This window comes from Symphalangus syndactylus, chromosome 16 (assembly GCF_028878055.3).
Source record: "Symphalangus syndactylus isolate Jambi chromosome 16, NHGRI_mSymSyn1-v2.1_pri, whole genome shotgun sequence".
NCBI lineage: Eukaryota > Metazoa > Chordata > Mammalia > Primates > Hylobatidae > Symphalangus > Symphalangus syndactylus.
Window position 1 is genome coordinate 90863702 of NC_072438.2, and position 18445 is coordinate 90882146.

Below are 18445 nucleotides of genomic sequence, written 5' to 3' on the forward strand. Positions count from 1 at the left end.
CACCAAGGGGAGATCCTTGACAAGATAAAGTGATATCAAGTAGCAAGAGAGTTGGGGACAGTGTAATGGGGGGACATGCTGGACAGTTACTGAGTGCTTACGGAACCTTCCTGTGCTTCTCTCTTCTTATCTTCAGGAGTGTCCTTAGTGTTATCTCGATTTTACAGATGAGGAAATGGATATTCAAGGAAACGGATATTCAGGGAAAGTTGCATAACTTCTCCAAGGTCCTGTAGCTAATACATGGCAGAAGAGAATTTTATGTCCAGTTTTCTTCAATTCAAATGCCCAAGTCCTTTCTTCTTCTCCGAGAATTTAGGAAATGTCTTTCACTCTTTTGTTGAACTGTGTACTAAAATTCGATCGTCTTTATGTAAGGCCAGAATGGGAGAATAATTCCTAAAAGGCAATGTGGTAAAAACCGCACTTTTCTCAGCCATTTGAAAGAGGTGTTTAGTTCTCACACCTGTCTTCTTCCCCGCACCGCCCCACCACCAGCTCCGTTTGGCTGTCTTTGATGACTGTGACTATAAAGTCAGATATGATGTGCATTTTGAGAGACAGAAGGACAACTAGGATGGGATTGAATGTAAGAATTGAGAAGCTGGTGACTGCACTTCCAGCCGAATGGTGTTGCACGTAGTTAGAACATTGCCAGTATTTGACGTTAGTTGTTAAGGATGTCTCTTCCATACGAGGACAAGCTCAGTTAGTTGGACTGCACTAATGTGCAGTTACCTGTATGCTCAGATTAATGAACAGAGCTATTTTTGAGTCCTTGAAGAAAATCGTACTAATAAAATGGTATCATGGGGTAACACAAAATTAAACTGTGTTCTCCAGTTGAAAAAAAAATGTTTCTTAAATGAAGACTGAGATACATATTGCTTCCATATTGCAAACGAAAATGTGACTATCTGATAATCAGCGTGGCTAGCATACCAACCAGTGTTTTAGACTAAAGCCATCATTGTTTTATGCTCTGTCAAGAAATAGGCAAATTGATGTGTGCTTGAAATATATCTCAGTGAGCTTTTCTTTGTATTTTTAATAATAAATGTGGCAAACAGTGTCAAAGTTCAGTTCTTTTATAAAACAACTACTTGAATTCCTTCTACTTAATGTTATTTGATACCTAGTTTCAATTCTACAGATTAATGTATTATCTCTTCTTTCTTGACAACATGTTTAGTATTTTATCTATTCTAAGAAATTGGTCAGAACAGGAAGTGCAGATATTAAAAGATAGTTCTATTGATCATTCTCTTAATAGTAAAAAAGAATTTAATGACTTCTATTAATACATGATGATTTCCTTTTAAAATTGATTGGTTATAAATTTGCATGTTTGTTGCATGCTTTTTTTTTTTTTTTTTTTTGAGATGGAGTCTCGCTCTGTCACCCAGGCTGGAGTGTAGTGGAACGATCTTGGCTCCCTGCAACTTCCGCCTCCCGGGTTCAAGCCATTCTTCTGCCTCAGCCACCCCGAGTAGCTGGGATTACAGGTACACACCACCACACCCGGCTGATTTTTGTATTTTTAGTAGAGACGGGGTTTCACCATGTTGGCCAGGCTGGTCTCGAACTCCTGACCTCAGGTGATCCACCTGCCTCAGCCTCCCAGAGTGCTGGGATTACAGGCATGAGCCACCACACCCAGCCCTGTTGCATGCTTTTTTACTAAGTCCTTATGTATGGAAACTTCTAAAGAAAAAATAAGTTTCAGAGTTCTGTACTTAAATAGCATCTAGGGCTAAGGCTACATTGGCATAACTAATTCTGTATCACAGGAGTGTCCAACTCATTTGACTATTGTACTTACTAAATAAGTGTTTTCAGCAACATTATTAGTAATTTGCATTATTACTAATTGTGTAAATTTGTCCTAATAGTAATACCTGTATGGCACAAAACAGAAAAGCTGAAAGACCTGGATTTTACTGCTCGGAAGAAAAATCATTTCATTTGTATGGATTCATAGAAATATTTGAATTTACATGTTGATGCATTGTTTCCCGTCACTTCCTAAAATAGGTGCACTGACAGATGATTGAGAGGAGGTTTCCGTGTTTATTGGGCTGCACTGGCATTTGAGGTTGATTTCCTGGCTGACAGTAACTGTTCAGCACAAAAGCTTCTTTTGTGATATCGTCATTCCAGCTTTGTACTAATGCCAGGCAGTCTGATACTGGATGATGATCTGGGTGTTCTTATATTTCTGCTCTTTGAGAAAAAGGTGCATTTCTTTTAATTAATCTGCAGCATTATTTATTTCGGGCTCCACAACCTTAGCAAATTTGAGTTGTGATGAGTCATTCTGAAAACTTTTATTTGAAGAGGTAGAAGATGTGTTCATAGAACATCTTGCCACTTTAAATCATATTCTGATGCAGTATTTTCAAATTCTGCCCCAGATTTCTGGACTCCCCCACTGTGGCTTTAACAGAAGAACTCTGCTTGTATCTGTGGGGCTTTGTGTGACATTCAATTGGATCAAAAACTTCAGTGGCCAAAAGATCATAGGACTCTGTCTGCTCCTCTGAAATTAAAAGGGATTTACCCCCTTTTTAAAGGAAAGGACTGCTCTGTGTTTAATATATAGTTTACTCGTTAAATCAAAGTTCTTCACCATTAAGAGCTCACACACCTCTTTGAGAATTTCATATAAGCTTTAGGACTTCTTAGTAAAATCCACAAATGCCTACACATTCAACTTTTCAGAGACGGTTTAAAATATTCAAAGTCCTCTGTGAGCTCTTCTGTGGGCCCCATGTTAGAACGCCTATCTAAATTTCATATTATTGTTTTTATTATTAATTTTCCCACAGAAAAACCTGAGACAAAAAGCCCTACCACTTGACTTTAAACTCTTTTCCAAAATGAATGCAATTGTGATCTAATGTGAAGTGTAAAAATAAGACTTCAGAAATAGATAAAACAAAGGGTATTTATATTTATCATAGGAAAACAAAAGCCGAAATAATAAAGGAAAAAAGTTGAAGATTTAATTAAGATTAAAACTTCTAATTTAGTTAGAAAATCAATTTCTGCTATTTAAGGAATAGTTTGTTAGAAAATCTGCTATCTCCATAGGAGAAGAACAGGCAGGGACCATGGTCAGATTGTAAAATAAGTAAACATGGCCAAGATATGGGGGAATATGTTTATTTTTGCCTCATAATTAAAACAATGAAGTGACTGTCCTTTGGATCAGCAAACTTGACTAGAAAATTCTGGTACCTAACATGACTTTTCAGTGTGCCTGCTGAGCTCATAAATCCAACAACCTACTTAAAGTGAACATTTTCAGTGTTTCAAAAGCCCTCACGTGGTATAGGTCTTTAAGGCAGTGATCCTAACCCAAATAATTTATCTTAAGCAAGTGAACAAGCAAGCAAAGGTTTCCATTCTAATCTCTTTTAATAGTGGGAAATTAGAGAAAACTTAACTATTCAAAACAGTATATCAGGTAACTAAATTATAAGGCATCAAGTAATAGATAATAGAAAGTTATTAAAGTGACTGCATAAATGATTATGTAAATAGAAGGGGGTCAGGAGAAGGTATTAAGTGAGGTCTACAATGATAAAGAAGACTGCATGTGATAAAGCAACAGTGTAGAATTTTGTTTGTGTCTGTGAAAAAATATATCTCTCATTTAAAAAAACCCTTTAACATTGGCTTTTCTCTAAATGGTAGTGTTTTTAAGTATTTTAACTCTATTCTTCTTTATGTTCCTTATCTTTATTTTTCATTTCATATTGTAGATCTGCACTAATTAGATAATTCAAACCTTGAAAAATGTTCAAATTCTAAAAGTTAGGCTAACAGAGGCAGGAAGATCACAAGGTCAGGAGTTCGAGGCCAGCCTGACCAACATGGTGAAACCCCGCCTCTACTAAAAATACAAAAATTAGCCGGAAGGTGGAGGTTGCAGTGAGCTGACATCGCACCACTGCACTCCAGCCTGGGAGACAGAGCGAGACTCCATCTCAAAAAAAAAAAAAAAAAAATGCTAACAATGTGGGTTCATGAAAAAAAAAAAAAAAAAAAAGAGCCATTTCCAGGATGGTAAGACATTTGGACCCGTTTCCTTTTTATAATGTAAAGCCTTCCATTTCATATGTATATCATGATTTTATGAGTATGTTACTGGGAATATTTGATTGTGACAGAATCCAATGGACATACATTTCAGAAAAGAAGTGATTTTGTTTTGTTTTATAAGATATAGTCGTGTTTCTCATAACCCAAGAAGAGGAACATAGCTGAGTATCAGAAAGCAACTGAAACTGGTTGCTTTTTGGGCACCTGCTGTGCTCGGTGCCTGTCTCTCTTCTCACCCTCAGTCCCAGTCTCTTTGTCTCTGTCTCTGTCTCTGTGTCTCTCTCTCTCACACACACTCTCTCTTTCTGTGTCTGCTTTTCTGACCTACTCACTGTTCTCAAACTTTACATCATATTTGTAGTCATTGAAGAAGGATTGGCTGACTCCTTTGGGCCTCAAATCCAACAGTCCCAGGACAGGTTGCCTCTGTCCTAGCATGGTCAAATTCAGATGGCTAGACATTTGCCTCAGGGGAACGGGTGCAGGAAAGTATAGGAAGATGTCAGCCTACTCTGTTTTTTGTGGATCACTGTGCAGGCATGAGTAGGTTCCTGCATGATGGGAAATATTCATTCAAATTAAAAATATATCCACCATATTGAACAGTCTTCCATCCCCTTCCCCTTCCCCTACCCCTACCCCTACTCCTTCCCTCCTTCTCTTCTTCCTTCCTTCCTTCCTTCCTTTTTTTCTGTTTTAATACCATGTGTAACAATCTGAATCTTCAGTAGTATTTCGGGATCCTTATATATTCTAATTCTGTTTACTTCATGTATTATTAGTTCAGTACTGAATATTCCCGTTAAGGTTAGAATAGTGCGTTACTATCAAAACCCATAAATATTAGTTCCATGTTTTGAAAAATACAGAGACCAGGTTTCCGTGCCTCTTCCATCTCTCCCTATGTCTCTGATGCCCGTGAGGTCTCCTAAGCCCTAGGGAGTTTCTGTTTCTTTTCTTCAATGACTTCCCCTATCCTAAAAGCTTCTACTCCTCTTCACAACTTAGCCCATGGTGGTAATATTCTCAGAGGCTGATTACATCTTTTAAATTCATCAGCCATTTTGAATTCCATACTTTCCTCCTGAATTCTACCAGAATATACTTCTGAAGATATACAGAAAGTTATTCAAACTGGAATTAGGCTGCTAACATATTTTCAAGTTGAATGTTTAATTTTATAATTGGAAAATGATACATCTGCCTGGAGAAAATCAGTGGGGTTGGAAAACAAATTATATGTCGACAGTGTTGGTACAGAAAATTATACATATTTATGAATGGCCAAATCATCTTATTACTGAAATTTGAAAATATAATTATTAATCACTTAGACTGTAATGATTTCAACTGAATGGCCTATTCTGGGGCATATATTTTATGTGTGTGTTAATTTGCATATATGTACTGTCCACTTAGTATCTCTAGTTACTGTCTCGTTTTGTACTTAAACCTTCATTAATGGAATTCAGTTTCTAGTGAATTAAGTGTCTGTTTCAGTGATATAGGCAAATGGATATTATGTAAAATTATTAGTAGAATAAATTGCCATATTTAAGCTCTAGAGGAATGTTATGTTTTACAGTTGTCTTTCTATGCATGTATAATATTCACTTTAAGTACATCGCGAGAATTGCTCAAAGACCATATTAACCACAAAATTCCTGTAAGAATTAGTTTTTGCAATTACAAATGTGAAACGATTGCCTTCTGTTGATATGCTCTTATTGTAGTTAATTATAAATTCAAGTGTGTTATCCATATCATTTCTGCTAATACTGTTGGGGACCTGGTGCACATCACCTTCAGAGAGACCTCTGGGAGGCCCCAACTTTGCACCCCATGAAGTTGCCTCCGGAGATTCAGCCTCACTGTGGTTTCTGTGTCTGGGTTTTCAAAGCAAGGCATAGAGCAGGTAGTCCCGCAAGTGACCCAGGAATGGATCCCTGAAGGAATTCAGAAGGTATAAGTTCTGAGTTTGATGCCTAGAATTCTCCATTTTTAACAAGGTCCCCAGGAGATTCTGATGCATATTGAAGTTTGAGAACCACTGATGTGATTCTGAGGGGGATTGCCTCTTATTTTATAGTCTATGAAAAGACAAAGAATACAAAAACTGTCTTCTTTCCTCTTTATGAGAAATGGGCTCGATTATGTTAACCGAGGGGAGCTCTTACCTGCAGGAATAGAAGTCTGGGCCAAACAACTCCCAGCAATATTTCGTCACTGAATTCCTCACATGTTTGAAGGATGGAGAAGGAACTGGGATCCCGAAGACACTGGGCATCAGGACCCTTAGGGAGGCTTTGTTTCTCTTGGGACCTCCTAGTGATTCGTTTGTGGCAGTGGGTTGTCCTCACAATGATTGCAGGTAGTTTTTATCAATGAGTGTGGGATATTATGTGATCACAAGATGCAGTGTGGGTCTGGCTTAGTTACTCATTGGTTATGTGAACTTCAGCAACGTCTCTTAGTGTCTCAGATGTTTTGGCTATTTAATAACATCCTGGCCGGGTGTGGTGGCACACGCCTGTAATCCCAGTACTTTGGGAGGCCAAGGTGGGCGGATCACATGGGGTTAGGAGTTTAAGGCCAGCCTGGCCAACATGGTGAAAACCCGTCTGTACTGAAAATACAAAAAATTAGCTGGGTATGGTTGTGTGTGCCTGTAATACCAGCTACTGGGGAGGCTAAGGCAGGAGAATTGCTTCAGCCTGGGAGGTGGAGGTTGCAGTGAGCTGAGATGGCACCACTGCACTCCAGCCTGGGCGACACAGCAAGACTCTGTCACAAAACAAAACAAAACAAAATAAAACAAAACAAAACAAAACAAAAATCCTGAGTGGGAGAGAGACTCTCTTAGTGCTAGGTGCCCCTTACTGCTCGTGACTTAGTATAATACAGCCCTAATACTGTGCAGTAATTGTCAGGAAGACAACAGACTAATGAAGAGACCACAGAAAATATGCTCCATTTAGTTTCATAAAGATGCATGTAAGAGCTTTTTCGTGCTGAATGCTGTAATTAGAAAAAAAAATTAGTGTGATAAGGCAGGTCAACTCCCATTTTGGATTATTAGTGGAAATGAAGGAGTTCGTTGTTTCAACCTAGAATTTTTGTATTACAGTTAAGAATTTAGTGATACATTTATTGGAATATTCTCTTAGCAGACAAATAAAACTATGAGATGTACACAATATTTATATCTACCATACATTTTTCTTTTTACATAATTTAACGGATATTATCCAAATAATGCACAATGGTCTCGCCAGGGGGAACAGCAATGAAGGCTCTGTCAACAGACCTCCCAGGGCTGCTCATTTGATATTTGCCAAATACAGAGCTTACGTCAACTGCCTCTGCCTCTCCTTCAAAGTGGTCATCAGTGCTTAGCCAGTCAAAACCTAGCATCGACCCAAGCAGAATGGTGCCGTATGCCAGTCTGCCTTGATAGGCATCCTAGGTATCCATTTTCAATGTGCTTAAGGAGGGGCTAATGAGCATTATATTGGAGGTTTTCCAAAAGACCCTAAGATAAAAAATGGGCATTCATCTGACTTGCTTGTCAAAGGGAATATAATTCTTGTTCGTGGTTCATTTCTAAACCATCTCTTGAGTGTGACACATACTCAGTGATCTTTTGTCTTAGGACAGAGGCACACAGGCATGAGTTCTGCATTTCTGGAAGCGGAATTGGAGAGATGCAGTGGGTGTGTGTATATGAACAGATGGAGACATAGACACATGCCCACACACAACCTCACACCTGCCGCCACATGACATGCTAGTAATTAATGGGCATTGTGTAGCCAGTGGTTTTCCTGCCATCAAAACACTATTGAAGCACTGATGGGATTGGAGCTACCATATACAGCTGCATAGGTTGCACATTACTCAATTCTGGGAGATGCTATTCATCTATATCTGTGCCCCTCACATGTGCTTAGCATCTTGTTACAATGCTGATTCATTAGGTCCAGGGAAAGGTGAGATTTATTCTTTTTAATGAGCTCCCAGATGATAGCTAATGCTGCTGGTGTACTGACTACATGGAGTCATGAAGACCCAGATGACAATGTAGATGGATGGAGTGTTGTGTGGTGGGGTGGGGTGGGTCTCAGGGTGAGCTCTGGCATGCAAGGAGGTGCCACACCCCTGGCCATAGCTGCATGGTACATAGGTCAATCAGTTTCCTGGTTCTCTTTTCCTGAGGTGTTTATTACCGTAAACATTTCTGACTTAGAAATATTGCCCTGAAATTCAAGGTAGGTTTGAAATGTTATGTTACCCTATGTCAAGAGGGAGGAGAGGAGACAAGAAATAGAATTCACAGCATATTATTATTATTATGTGAGACAGGACTGAAAGCCTTCCCTCCATGACTTCGATGAGACTCCTAACACCACCCTGGTCTAAACTGAAGGTCAGGTAAGTGCCCCAAGCCACCTACATTAGTTAGTTTTCACGCTGCTGATAAAGACATTGCTGAGACTGGGCAATTTACAAAAGAAAGAGGTTTAGTGGACTTACAGTTCCATGTGGCTGGGGAAGCCTCACAATCATGGCAGAAGGCAAGGAAGAGCAAGTCATGTCTTACTTGGATGACAAAAGGCAAAAAGAGAGAGACAGCTTGTGCAGGAAAACTCCTCTTTTTAAAACCATCAGATCTCGTGAGACTTACTCGTTCACGAGAACAGCACGGGAAAGACCTGCCGTCATGATTCAGTTACCTCCCACTGGGTCCTTCCCACAACACATGGAAATTCAAGATGAGATTTGGGTGGGGACACAGCCAAACCATATCACCACCCATTTGAACATCAAGCGGCTCTGAGCCATCAACACTAATACCATTGTAACTTGCATTATTATCCCTATGGAATGTTTTACTTCTCCCTATGGGGTGCACATTCCCTCAGTCAGCCAAGTGGATGTTGACAATACAAGTATATGTAAATAAATTATTCCTGGAATGTGATTTAATTATTTGGTGCAAACAATGGAAAAATAAAAATCATGTCTAACATGAGCCCTTATTACAGAAGATAAATAGTTAAAAGGCCTGGTTATATATGTCATGAGGTTTCCCAAAATTGAACATTACAGTGCTAGTTTCATGGTACGTGTTTTAGAAAACCCAAGCTTTTGCTTTCTATCTCTATACTGACTGTAGTTATTAAGAAATAATATAGACTCCACAGTGTATAACAAATCTGTTCTGATGTAATGAACGTATAGCATTTTATAATTTAAAATTATTTTAACTGAAATTTTAATACATTACTATTAACAAATTATTTGATTTGTTTTCTGACCATAAGCTGTGTTGCGTCATTTTGGAAAACCTATGTCTGTCAAAAGGCCTCTAGAGGTGAATTCCTTGCATCTCCAATTTATCCCCTTCTCTACATCTCATTTGAGCTTGTTGCATACATAGACGACCCCAAGAGCTTATCATAGCTCTGCTGAGAGTTCGACGCCATTTTCAAGCTATATTTTTAATATTTCCAAGATATTAAAATCTGATCTTGAAGTCCATACCTCACATACAAAATATTTTACTTCATCGTCAGTTTTTAGATAATCTAAGGAGTGTGAATGCAGAAGAGTGGACAGAGACCCTGTCTGGCCTGGCTTTCTTTTCTTTCCAGTTTCATCTTCTAAGGTTCTTTTCTTCTGGTCTTCGCTCTCCTTCTCTGATGCACCTGGCAGCCTGGAACCTTGCTGTGTGTATGACTGCCTCCGCCCAGGTTACAGCTCCCCGTGGTTGGGACTGCCCCTTCTCCACCTTCCCACTGAGCGGCTTCTGCTTGTCCCTGGGCATTTGGCCCAGCAATGTGTTCCCCAGGCATGATCCTGACCTTGCCATCCCAGTCTAACCATTTTAACATTTGTTGCATTATAGAGACTCTCTCTTAATTCATCTGCCCTTAGCCTAGAACCACAGAACTGCAAGATCCTCTGACTTTGCTTGTCTGCATTAAATTGGTCTGGTATTCTGTATGCTCAATGCATCAAATAGAGGCTCATAAACATTTTCTCTGAGGAAGAAAGGAACGGAGGGTCGGCGGGGGGGCAGGATTAATGACCCACTTCTTGAGGATGGATTTTACCGTATTCACATTGCCCCCATGGCCAATAGAACTTGATAAATTTGCAGTTTGAGTTAGATAATATTCTTTGTTTTTTATCTGGACACTTTTTTTTTCATACATGTAAGTTTGACTTTGATTCATGTGCATTGGGTCTGCAGTATTGGCTACTCAGTTAGTAACACTTTGTAGTAGAAACTGCTTTTGTTGCTTATTATTTGATCCTCAGTGCTGAGCACAGTAGCTGGCCCACAGAAAAGGTATGTTTAATAGCACAGTCAACTAATGGCATTGCTAGAACCAGGTTAAAGAGCTGACTGAACTGTATCAGTTATGATCTTTGGTTACAAGTTGAAGAAGCCACTGATTTGCTTCCAGGGGGAAAGGAAAAGTCACATGTTGGAACCATATAACATGCCCATAAAAGAAAGGGAAATGTCCAAAAGCCAGGAGTTAGGAAAGGCAGGACCCAGGAGCACTCCAGGGATATGAGCATCAGGGACTAGTAGACAGTGGCTTTGGGGAGACCTCACCGGCAGAATCAAGTTCAACAGTTTTCTATCTTTTTTTTTTTTGCTTTTCGATCCCAAGAGGAGCCCACTCAGAGACATGCCCACAATTGGCCAGGAAAAGATATTTTCCTGTGGCTGCTGTAACAGATTGTCACAAATGTGGTGACTTAAAACAATATACATTTGTTACTTTCTACTTCTGGAGGCCTGGAGTCTGAAATAGGCCTCACTTGGCCAATATCAAGGTGTTGGTAGGTCTGCACTGCTTCTGAAGGCTCTAGAGGAGAACCCATTTCCCTGCCTTCTCTGACTTCTACAGGCTGCCTACATTCCTTGGCTCATGGACCCTTCCATCTTCAATGACAGCAATTATATCATTCCTTCTTCCTTTGTCACATCTCCTTTCTGACTCTGACTTGCCTGCCTCCCTCTTTCATTTATAAGGACGCTGGGATTACACTGGGCTCAACCAGATAATCCAGCATAATCTCCACATCTCACAGCCAGCTAGTTAGAAACCTAACTTTCATGTGCACTAATTTTCGTTGCCGTTTAACATACTATATTCACAAGTTCCAAGGATTGGAATTTGGATATCCCTGGGGGCCAACTCTGACTGCAGAGTTGTGGACCCTTGATTGGGAGTCCATAAAATTTCATGCAATGTCAAGATGGGTAAGTCTGTCAAGGAAAATCAAGATGCAATGAACAAAAACAGGGAAACCGGCTACTGATCAACCAAAACAACTAATTTCCACTGTACACATTGAAGCTTATATCATCCATTTTTGACGCTAAAAGTGCCTTGTAAAGATGTTTCTCCATTCAATGAGAATATCTGAAATTAGGTCAGTGAATTTGCTAATATGAAATGTTTAAAGTAGCATTCAGGGGAGCCATTTCCTCTGAATTCTCTATTGCTTACTTTGGAAGCTCTTGTAATGCTCATTGGATCAAATTTGGAGGACAATTAAAGCTAAGTCAGTGTTTCTTCTACAGGAGTTTCTCTGGTCAATTGAAGCACAGGCAGGTGGAACATTAGTAAGCCAAATAACCTGTGCAGAATGGGTCATGATCCTACAATGAAATGACCTACAAGAGTTTTTAGTCCATTGACTTACTGTCATAGGGTGACTTGGGCTTGGGTAGTTGGGCAGAAAGCACGATGGCTGAGTAAAGAGTGTGTTTCTCCCATTTTCATTGCCTTATGTAAGCCTTTACTGTATTAGTTCTTTCTCACACTGCTATAAAGAACTACCTGAGGCTGGGTAATTTATAAAGAAAAGAGGATTAATTGGCTCATGGTTCTGCAAGGTATACAGGAATCATGGCTGGAGAGGCCTCAGGAAACATACAGTCATGACAGAAGGTGAAAGGGAATCAGGTACCATCTTCACATGGCCAGCAGGAGAGAGAGAGTGAAGGAGGAAGTGCTACACATTTTTAAACAACCAGATCTCATGAGAACTCACTATCATGAGAACAGCAAGGGGGAAATCTGCCCCTATGAGCCATTCACCTCCTACTCAGATCCTCCTCAACACTGGGGATTACAATTCAACATGAGATTTGGGTGGGGACACAGAGCCAAACCATAATATTTACTAACAGCAAGTGGAAAGGAGTTCTGTATTTTAGATTAAGAACAGTTGTCCAGGCAAAATTCAGTGGGTGAATTATCATTCTTTTGTGAACTCAAATGTGTGGTTTCAGATCCAAATCCATATATGAACAGGAGAAAATAACTAGACAGAATGCAGTACTGGGGTTTGACCAGTCCATGTGGAAGATGTACTTGCTGTACAGAGCTGCTCCACGCAACTCCAGGACTGATAAACTTATTATTCATGAAGGCCTGGGTTAAACTCACAAGGTCATTACAAAATATGTCATGAATAAAAGCAAGCAAAGGAGAAATGTGCTTGATTGCTATCATCCATCTTAAAGCAAGCTTTCATTTGGAAATCGTAATGGAGCTTTATTTTGTCTTTAATTTACTTTTCAAAATAATTCTTTTTTAGATCATTTAGTTTCGTGGATAAGCAAGTGTTTCATATGCACATACGAGGTCTATTTCATGCCAGGTACTTCATTTTGGTTTGTTGTGCAAGATTTGCAAGATTGGAAGCATGCTCTAGACATTACAGTATAGATCTAATAACCAAAACTTATGGTTCTATTCTCTGTTCTATTAAAGACTCAGGGTATGACCTTGAAAATGTTACTTAATTTCTTTATGCCTCATTACCCTCCCATTTATAAGATGTCTGGGCAAAGAGTCCTTACCCTCTCTTGTGCTGCTAAAGGGCTACTCATGTGCATCTGTAGTTTTTGCTATGTGCCAAGAGGAAATGTATAGAATGGATGCCATTTTTGTAGGGGACTCTAGAATTGACAAAGTGAAATTGAGATTTCATCCAGTTATATCAGTAAGCATATTTTTGTATTTAAAGGTGCATTTAATCTTCTAGATAATGGAAACTAATATAATAGAAGTCGCCTATGCCTGTGGATAACACAATTTTTTCTCTTACTGATTTGACTAATATCACTTAATCTATATACATGTGACCTGGTCCTTTCATTTTTCAATTTCCACATTTTTTTCTAAGTATGGTAGAATCTAGTTTTCCAAATTTGCCCATTGCATTAACTATTGTGATCAGCTTAGATTTTTGAATAGGAAGTTTTCTTGGTTACCAATATAAGCTACACATTTTTTGTATAAAATAGTGCACAGTGTATCAGAAATAATTAGTGTTAGATCCTGTGCTACTTGAAAACCTAATGGAGTCTTTTACAGCCAAAACAGAGTTTCCTGTATTCACACAAGGCTCATCTTCTGCACTGCAGTTGTTTGTTCTAAATCAGTAGGTAGCAACTGTAATAACTTGAGTTTATTGACATATTATGATACAAATTTAAATACAATAAATTAAAATTCAATACTTTATTATTTACTGTTTCCTTGGTGAAAAAGCGATTAGATTGTGACTAGATATTGTACCATCTTGAATATAAAATCTACAAATTAATTTCTGATTAACATTATTTTTCCTATTTAGTTCACTTTGTTCAGAATATCAATGGAACTTTAATCCTCTGTTCAAAGTTCATAAAGCTGTTTCACTTTTTAAAATAGCAAATTGAGAGACTTTTTTTCTCAATTGTGCAAATTATGTGTGTGGCACACAGAAATTGGATAATGATTTTCCAATAAGATGATGTGTAGATTTGTTATTCTAAATTGAAATTCAGTCACTTGTACAATTTAAATTTAGCATCGTTCTCAGAGTAATTACAGTTTCATGAAATTGGTCTATCTGAGTGCATTGCCTCATGCGGGTGCCGTGCGCAGACATAGTCACAAGGGAGCAGAGGCAGATTCCAGGCGAAACAAAAGAGCCCTTCAACACTCGGTATCGTCTTTGGTGGAATTATTGACATCATCAAGTACCAGTAGCCACTTGTTTCTTAATTAAGTTAATAAATGACTAATTGATCCAGTAAGTAAATGATTCCAGGCAAAACAAATACTCATACAATGAAAAGACCAACTAAACAATCACATAACAGGCAGTATAGGTTAAACATGATCAATTCACTTACTGCTCATTCTTTCATTCATTCAACCAATAAGTATTGAGACAATGGTTGGTAAAAACTCTTTCGATTGAGAGATTGAGTTAAGAAGAGTCATTTAAAATAGAGAATCATTAAAAAAAACTACATAAATGCTGTATTCATTTTATTTTTAACTTAATTGTACCTGTGTTCACTAACTGTATAGGACCTAGGTCAGTTATTTAAATATGAGTCTGCTCGTAATAATATGGAATGAGCATCTTACTGCTCCTCTCCCAACTCTTCCTTCCTCTAGGAGGAATCTAAGAAACTTTAGAAGTATTTTAAAGAAGAATCCTTCTAGATGTTTATAATTTTTCCTTTGCCTTTTACAACTACCTTATCTATAATACCACGGCATTTTTCAATGGCTTATCTTAAAGGAGTTTCAACAAGTATTCATAAAATAACAAAAACTATTCTTGATGCAGTTATCTCTCATTGTGTTACATATGTTTAAACACATAATATAATTATTAGACAAAATTGAAATGAATGGGTTTAGAAGCAACACAGCTAGCTCCTGGTAATAGGCCCCTTAACGAGTGGAGGCAGAAGGGTCCCAGGCTCCTGTGGAGTAGATGACCACAGGTGCAATGAGGGGCTGGGTAACAAGGATTGTGGAATGGAGTCATTTACAAGAGCTTCTAGAATACTTGGTCATTGTGGTAGGCACTGGAACACCTAAGCAAGCCCTTTGAAAACTTTCCTACTTAGAAAGCTTCCTTCTTCATAACCAAAATGTATGCTCTAGATCCAATTGCTATATTAATTATTTTTCCTATGGCTTCTCCAAAGTAGGAAGGAGGGATAAATAGGAATTTTTTTTTTTTTTTTTTTTTTTTTTTTGCATCCAGTACTCAATGCCAAGTACTGGACCTGGCAAAGTATGTGGTCCATGAATGATTTTTTACTTAATGAATAATTTACCAAATTGGTATCAGTATTTAGAGGCATCCAGTAGATTAACAGCACAGTGTAGTGACTGAACCATAGGCCACATGGGTGTAAACAGTAGCCCTTCCCTTCGTCACCCTGGGGAGATTAACCTCTCTGTATCTCAGTTCTATCATCTAGAAAAGAGGATAATAATAGAAGTACTGCAAAGCATTGCTGTATTAATTGAGTCAGTACTGGAGGAGCTTAGAATAATGCCTGGTCCATACTACGTACACAATTACTGTTATTATTACACTGTAAAAATTTCTCTTTAACTATAACTTAGAATTGTATTACGTCATATATGTAACAATCCATGTATAGATAATCTTTAGCATACATGCTAAGATCAGTATGACACTGATATGCATTTTTATTGCTTTTTTATCTAAGACATAGAGAAATTAATTGATAAGAAATGTGATTGTAAAATAAATATAGAAAAAAACATTTGTAGTTGAATATTTATGCTTTGTCTAACAAAAATCTATATAACTACCATGTTTGCATAATTGAGATTTTAAAAAGAAACATCATGTTGATTTATATTTATGTATCATTTTCCTTGAGATTCTTGGACATGTTTATAAAAAGCAAAGTCTGATTTTAAGCATTTGCTAGTATGCTTTTAATAGCTCCTGCAGATTATTAAGGTTTTCATAATAGGCAGTTAAACATAAAACTATTTTTGCTCTTTGTAAAATATACCTAATTGATTAAAATTTCATCTCCTAATTATCTTTTGGAGATGAAAGTTTGTCAAAAAAACAGTGACATAAAAAGATAGATTATCATCAGGTTCATGCTTGGACCTCTCCCTCCAAAAAGACCAATCATGCTGAAATATTTCTATGTAAAGAAGCAAGTGCTTCCTACCTAATTTACAGAAATTTTGTTTTTTGACATAAAGTCAAAGTTTATTTTTCCACAGGTTATTTTTTATTTTAAATTTGTTTAATATTTTGAGCACTTATAATTGACTAATTTTCTAACAACTAAATATTAAAATATTTGACATTTTATTCAGGAATAATTTATGTATTAGAGAGTGGTAACTGCTGATGATGTGAAACATTCTAAATGCACTGAAAGTAAAGAACAAAGAAAATAAAATGTGTGAAGTCTACTGCCATAAGGAGAATTTTCCTAAACATAGAATAATTTAATTACTTTTAAAAGTACAGTAGAGAATACTACAAATGAATTTTGAAATGTTAAATATTATTATTTTTAGACTGGGAATATGATAATTTAAACCTGTTTACTCATATCTAAGATTTACAATATGATATGATTACATAAAATAATTGTAAACACAGGGAAATTACAGCTTTTCTGAAATTTGTCTTTGGAGTTTTGAATAAGCATGGTCTCTCGGAATATAACTGACTTCACAACACATTAAAAAGATACTCTATGATAGTTACCAGATGCTAAGGCCTGAGTGGACAGGGAAAGGGGAAATGTTGGTCAAGAGGTGCAGAGTTTCAGTTAGACAGGATGAATGAGCTTTCCTGACCAATTATACAGAATAGTGACTAAAATAATTGCATTGCGTATTTTAATATTGGTAAAACAGTAGAAGTGAAATTTTTTTTTTTTTTTTTTTTTTTTTTTTTTTTTTTGAGATGGAGTCTCGCTCTGTCGCCCAGGCTGGAGTGCAGTGGCGCAATCTCGGCTCACTGCAAGCTCCGCCTCCTGGGTTCACGCCATTCTCCTGCCTCAGCCTCTCCGAGTAGCTGGGACTACAGGCGCCCGCCACCACGCCCGGCTAATTTTTTTGTATTTTTAGTAGAGACGGGGTTTCACCGTGGTCTCGATCTCCTGACCTCGTGATCCGCCCGCCTTTTTTTTTTTTGAGACGGAGTCTCGCTCTGTCACCCAGGCTGGAGTGCAGTGGCGCAATCTCGGCTCACTGCAAGCTCCGCCTCCCAGGTTCAAGCAATTCTCCTGCCTCAGCCTCTCTGAGTAGCTGGGACTACAGGCGCCTGCCACCACGCCCGGCTAATTTTTTTGTATTTTTAGTAGAGACGGGGTTTCACCGTGGTCTCGATCTCCTGACCTCGTGATCCGCCTGCCTCGGCCTCCCAAAGTGCTGGGATTACAAGCGTGAGCCACCGCGCCCGGCCCAGAAGTGAAATGTTTTTAATTAAAAAAAAATTTACGGTTATAAATGTGTTAGCTATCCTGATTTAATTATTCCACACCGTAATATATATCAAAACATCATATTTTTGATGTACTCCCTCATGAATGTGTACAATTATTATGTGTCAATTAAAAATAGAAATTTTAAATAGATATTGATATCATAGGGAATTAGAAAAATGGCATCTTATCTTCAGGATTTCAAAAGTAATTACCGTCTAAGTGACAAAGCTGAAGGATTTATCTAAAATTATAAAAACAACTTCCTTGAAACTAATGTGTATTGTTTTGTAATAGGATGTATATGCAAAATAACTATTACATCCAAACATTGACTATTCTGGGGTCTAATCAAAATAATACTTGACAAGATGTCAGAAATTTAGTTTAAAATCTTTGACTACCCCGACTACACTTCTGAGACTGTACATGCTGTTTATTTTTCCTGAGTCTCATCTTTCTCTATTTGTGAAATGAAGTTAAAAGTAATGACTTTATACATTGGATGTAAGAGTCAGAAGATTTTTATCTGTAATTGCAGTAAAGTGGGTAAAGTGCTATAAGAGAAATATAACAACACTACCTTGATAAGTCTTAGAAAGATGACTCATGTTTTTCTGTTAATGGAATCAGCTTTTTGTCTAACGGACTCTACAGTTTAAAATGTCATTTTACAAAAAGAAAACAATTATACATTACATTTTAACTATCAGGTTTTTAAAAATTTAAATGACCACTCATATCTCTGTTTGCCAAAGGGCATGTAATTTGGCATTCCTTTATGTTGTTGGCGAAGTCTCCATTGGAAAGGCGTTGGGAACAAGATGGCTGCATCTGTCACAGCTTAAAACGTTTGTATTCTTAGACACAGCAAATTCATTTCTAGGAATCCTTATTCCAAAATAATACTCACACATACACACATACACCCTTATAAAGTGATCCTGATTTCAACACATATATATGAGCAAAATAAAAAAGAAATGAAAAAAGCATTTGTAGAGGAGAGAACTAAAAATG

The 18445-nt window shown here is 37.7% G+C and overlaps 1 protein-coding gene across 4 annotated transcripts in view; it reads left to right on the plus strand.

Annotated features, from left to right (window-relative positions):
• The window catches only part of CTNND2 (catenin delta 2), a 936154-nt gene that overhangs the window by 121698 nt on the left and 796011 nt on the right, over positions 1 to 18445 (plus strand). The window contains exon 1 of one of the 4 annotated variants that reach the window (XM_055245589.2): positions 1485 to 1505. The exons of the other annotated variants lie outside the window; for them this stretch is intronic. The gene's annotated coding sequence lies outside the window, so the exon portion shown is untranslated. Of the gene's footprint in view, positions 1 to 1484; positions 1506 to 18445 lie in introns of those variants that run through there. 4 annotated transcript variants of the gene reach the window in all.